Source organism: Triticum aestivum, chromosome 7D, assembly GCF_018294505.1.
Source record: "Triticum aestivum cultivar Chinese Spring chromosome 7D, IWGSC CS RefSeq v2.1, whole genome shotgun sequence".
Lineage (NCBI taxonomy): Eukaryota > Viridiplantae > Streptophyta > Magnoliopsida > Poales > Poaceae > Triticum > Triticum aestivum.
Window position 1 is genome coordinate 598489504 of NC_057814.1, and position 5578 is coordinate 598495081.

The window sequence follows — 5578 nt, forward strand, 5'->3', positions numbered from 1 at the left end:
GATCAAAGGAGCATAATGATATTGGCCATATCATGTCACTATTTGATTGCATGTGATGTTTATCATGTTTTTGCATCTTATTTGCTTAGAACGACGGTAGTAAGTAAGATGATCCCTTATAATAATTTCAAGAAAGTGTTCACCCTAACTGTGCACCGTTGCGAAGGTTCGTTGTTTCGAAGCACCACGTGATGATCGGGTGTGATAGATTCTAACGTTCGAATACAACGGGTGTTGACGAGCCTAGCATGTACAGACATGGCCTCGGAACACACGCAATACACTTAGGTTGACTTGACGAGCCTAGCATGTACAGACATGGCCTCGGAACACGGAGGACCGAAAGGTCGAGCATGAGTCGTATAGAAGATATGATCAACATGGAGATGTTCACCGATCTTGACTAGTCCGTCTCACGTGATGATCGGACACGGCCTAGTTAAACTCGGATCATGTTTCACTTAGATGACTAGAGGGATGTCTATCTGAGTGGGAGTTCATTAAATAATTTGATTAGATGAACTCAATTATCATGAACTTAGTCTAAAATCTTTACACTATGTCTTGTAGATCAAATGGCCAACGTTGTCCTCAATTTCAACGCGTTCCTAGAGAAAACCAAGCTGAAAGATGATGGCAGCAACTATACGGACTGGGTCCGGAACCTGAGGCTCATCCTCATAGTAGCCAAGAAATATTATGTCTTAGAAGCACCGCTAGGTGATGCACCAATCCCACAGAACCAAGACGTTATGAACGCTTGGCAATCACGTGCTGATGATTACTCCCTCGTTCAGTGCGGCATGCTTTACAGCTTAGAACCGGGTCTCCAAAAGCGTTTTGAGAAACATGGAGCATATGAGATGTTCGAGGAGCTGAAACTGGTTTTTCAAGCTCATGCCCGGGTCGAGAGATATGATGTCTCCGACAAGTTCTTCAGCTGTAAAATGGAGGAGAACAGTTCTGTTAGTGAGCACATACTCAGAATGTCTGGGTTGCATAACCGCTTGTCTCAGCTGGGAGTTAATCTTCCGGATGACACGGTCATTGACAGAATCCTCCAGTCGCTTCCACCAAGCTACAAGAGCTTTGTGATGAACTACAATATGCAGGGGATGGAAAAGACCATTCCCGAGGTATATTCAATGCTGAAATCAGCGGAAGGGGAGATCAGAAAAGAACATCAAGTGTTGATGGTGAATAAAACCACTAAGTTCAAGAAGGGCAAGGGTAAGAAGAACTTCAAGAAGGACGGCAAGGGAGTTGCCGCGCCCGGTAAACCAGTTACTGGGAAGAAGTCAAAGTATGGACCCAAGCCCGAGACTGGGTGCTTTTATTGCAAGGGAAGTGGTCACTGGAAGCGGAACTGCCCCAAATACTTAGCGGACAAGAAGAAGGCCGGCAACACCAAAGGTATATGTGATATACATGTAATTGATGTGTACCTTACCAGTACTCGTAGTAGCTCCTGGGTATTTGATACCGGTGCGGTTGCTCATATTTGTAACTCAAAACAGGAACTACGGAATAAACGGAGACTGGCAAAGGACGAGGTGACGATGCGCGTCGGGAATGGTTCCAAGGTCGATGTGATCGCCGTCGGCATGCTACCTCTGCATCTACCCACGGGATTAGTTTTAAACCTCAATAATTGTTATTTAGTGCCAGCTTTGAGCATGAACATTGTATCTGGATCTCGTTTAATTCGAGATGGCTACTCATTTAAATCCGAGAATAATGGTTGTTCTATTTATTTGAGAGATATGTTTTATGGTCATGCCCCGCTGGTCAATGGTTTATTTTTGATGAATCTCGAACGTGATGTTACACATGTTCATAGTGTGAATACCAAAAGATGTAAAGTTGATAACAATAGTCCCACATACTTGTGGCACTGCCGCCTTGGTCACATTGGTGTCAAGTGCATGAAGAAGCTCCATGCAGATGGACTTTTGGAGTCTCTTGATTACGAATCATTTGACACGTGCGAACCATGCCTCATGGGTAAGATGACCAAGACTCCGTTCTCCGGAACAATGGAGCGAGCAACCAACTTATTGGAAATCATACATACCGATGTGTGTGGTCCAATGAGTGTTGAGGCTCGCGGAGGATATCGTTATGTTCTCACTCTCACTGATGATTTAAGTAGATATGGGTATGTCTACCTAATGAAACCCAAGTCTGAAACCTTTGAAAGGTTCAAGGAATTTCAGAGTGAGGTTGAGAATCAACGTGACAGGAGAATAAAATTCTTACGATCAGATCGTGGTGGAGAATATTTAAGTCACGAGTTTGGTGCACACTTAAGGAAATGTGGAATAGTTTCACAACTCACGCCGCCTGGAACACCTCAGAGAAATGGTGTGTCCGAACGTCGTAATCGCACTCTATTGGATATGGTGCGATCTATGATGTCTCTTACCGATTTACCGCTCTCATTTTGGGGCTATGCTTTAGAGACTGCCGCATTCACTTTAAATAGGGCTCCGTCGAAATCCGTTGAGACGACACCGTATGAATTATGGTTTGGGAAGAAACCTAAGCTGTCGTTTCTAAAAGTTTGGGGATGCGATGCTTATGTCAAGAAACTTCAACCTGAAAAGCTCGAACCCAAGTCGGAAAAATGCGTCTTCATAGGATACCCTAAGGAAACTATTGGGTATACCTTCTACCTCAGATCCGAAGGCAAGATCTTCGTTGCCAAGAACGGGTCCTTTCTGGAGAAGGAGTTTCTCTCGAAAGAATTGAGTGGGAGGAAAGTGGAACTTGATGAGGTGATAGTCACCCCTTCCGAACCGGAAAGTAGCGCAGCGCGGGAAAATGTTCCTGTGGTTCCTACACCGACTGGGGAGGAAGTTAATGATGATGATCATGAAGCTTCGGATCAAGTTACTGAACTTCGTAGGTCCACAAGGACACGTTCCGCACCAGAGTGGTACGGCAACCCTGTCCTGGAAATCATGTTGTTAGACAACGGTGAACCTTCGAACTATGAAGAAGCGATGGCGGGCCCGGATTCCGACAAATGGCTAGAAGCCATGAAATCCGAGATAGAATCCATGTATGAAAACAAAGTATGGACTTTGACTGACTTGCCCGATGAGCGGCGAGCCATAGAAAACAAATGGATCTTTAAGAAGAAGACGGACGCAGATGGTAATGTGACCATCTACAAAGCTCGACTTGTCGCTAAGGGTTATCGACAAGTTCAAGGGGTTGACTACGATGAGACTTTCTCACCCGTAGCGAAGTTGAAGTCCGTCCGAATCATGTTAGCAATTGCCGCATACTATGATTATGAGATATGGCAGATGGACGTCAAAACGGCATTCCTTAACGGCTTCCTTAAGGAAGAGTTGTATATGATGCAGCCGGAAGGTTTTGTTGATCCTAAGAATGCTAACAAAGTATGCAAGCTCCAGCGCTCAATCTATGGGCTGGTGCAAGCATCTCGGAGTTGGAACATTCGCTTTGATGAGATGATCAAAGCGTTTGGGTTTACACAGACTTATGGAGAAGCCTGTGTTTACAAGAAAGTGAGTGGGAGCTCTGTAGCATTTCTCATATTATATGTGGATGACATACTATTGATGGGAAATGATATAGAATTCTTGGAAAGTATTAAGGCCTATTTGAATAAGTATTTTTCAATGAAGGACCTTGGAGAAGCTGCTTATATATTAGGCATCAAGATCTATAGAGATAGATCAAGACACCTCATTGGTCTTTCACAGAGTACATACCTTGACAAGATATTGAAGAAGTTCAATATGGATCAGTCCAAGAAGGGGTTCTTGCCTGTATTGCAAGGTGCGCAATTGAGCACGGCTCAATGCCCGACCACGACAGAAGATATAGAAAAGATGAGTGTCATCCCCTATGCCTCGGCCATAGGGTCTATTATGTATGCCATGCTGTGTACCAGACCTGATGTAAACCTTGCCGTAAGTTTGGTAGGAAGGTACCAAAGTAATCCCGGCAAGGAACACTGGACAGCGGTCAAGAATATCCTGAAGTACCTGAAGAGGACTAAGGATATGTTTCTCGTTTATGGAGGTGACGAAGTGCTCGTCGTAAAGGGTTACGTCAACGCTAGCTTCGACACAGATCTGGATGACTCGAAGTAACAAACCGGATATGTGTATATATTGAATGGAGGAGCAGTAAGCTGGTGCAGTTGCAAGCAAAGCGTCGTGGCGGGATCTACATGTGAAGCGGAGTACATGGCAGCCTCGGAGGCAGCACAGGAAGCAGTCTGGATGAAGGAGTTCATTACCGACCTAGGGGTGATTCCCAATGCGTCGGGCCCGATGACTCTCTTCTGTGACAACACTGGAGCTATTGCCCTTGCGAAGGAGCCCAGGTTTCACAGGAAGACCAGGCATATCAAGCGTCGCTTCAACTCCATTCGTGGAAGTGTTCAAAATGGAGACATAGATATTTGTAAAGTACATACGGACCTGAATGTAGCAGATCCGTTGACTAAACCTCTCCCTAGGGCAAAACATGATCAACACCAGGACGCAATGGGTGTTCGATTCATCACAATGTAACTAGATTATTGACTCTAGTGCAAGTGGGAGACTGTTGGAAATATGCCCTAGAGGCAATAATAAATGGTTATTATTATATTTCTTTGTTCATGGTAATCGTCTATTATTCATGCTATAATTGTATTGTCCGGAAATCGTAATACATGTGTGAATGCATAGACCACAACGTGTCCCTAGTAAGCCTCTAGTTGACTAGCTCGTTGATCAACAGATAGTCATGGTTTCCTGACTATGGACATTGGATGTCATTGATAACGGGATCACATCATTAGGAGAATGATGTGATGGACAAGACCCAATCCTAAGCATAGCATAAAAGATCATGTAGTTTCGTTTGCTAGAGCTTTTCCAATGTCAAGTATCTTTTCCTTAGACCATGAGATCGTGTAACTCCCGGATACCGTAGGAGTGCTTTGGGTGTGCCAAACGTCACAACGTAACTGGGTGACTATAAAGGTGCACTACATGTATCTCCGAAAGTGTCTGTTGGGTTGGCACAGATCGAGACTGGGATTTGTCACTCCGTGTGACGGAGAGGTATCTCTGGGCCCACTCGGTAATGCATCATCATAATGAGCTCAATGTGACTAAGGCGTTAGTCACGGGATCATGCATTGCGGTACGAGTAAAGAGACTTGCCGGTAACGAGATTGAACAAGGTATTGGGATACCGACGATCGAATCTCGGGCAAGTAACATACCGATTGACAAAGGGAATTGCATACGGGATTGACTGAATCCTCGACATCGTGGTTCATCCGATGAGATCATCGTGGAACATGTGGGAGCCAACATGGGTATCCAGATCCCGCTGTTGGTTATTGACCGGAGAGGCGTCTCGGTCATGTCTGCATGTCTCCCGAACCCGTAGGGTCTACACACTTAAGGTTCGGTGACGCTAGGGTTGTAGAGATATATGTATGCGGAAACCCGAAAGTTGTTCGGAGTCCCGGATGAGATCCCGGACGTCATGAGAGGTTCCGGAATGGTCCGGAGGTGAAGAATTATATATAGGAAGTCAA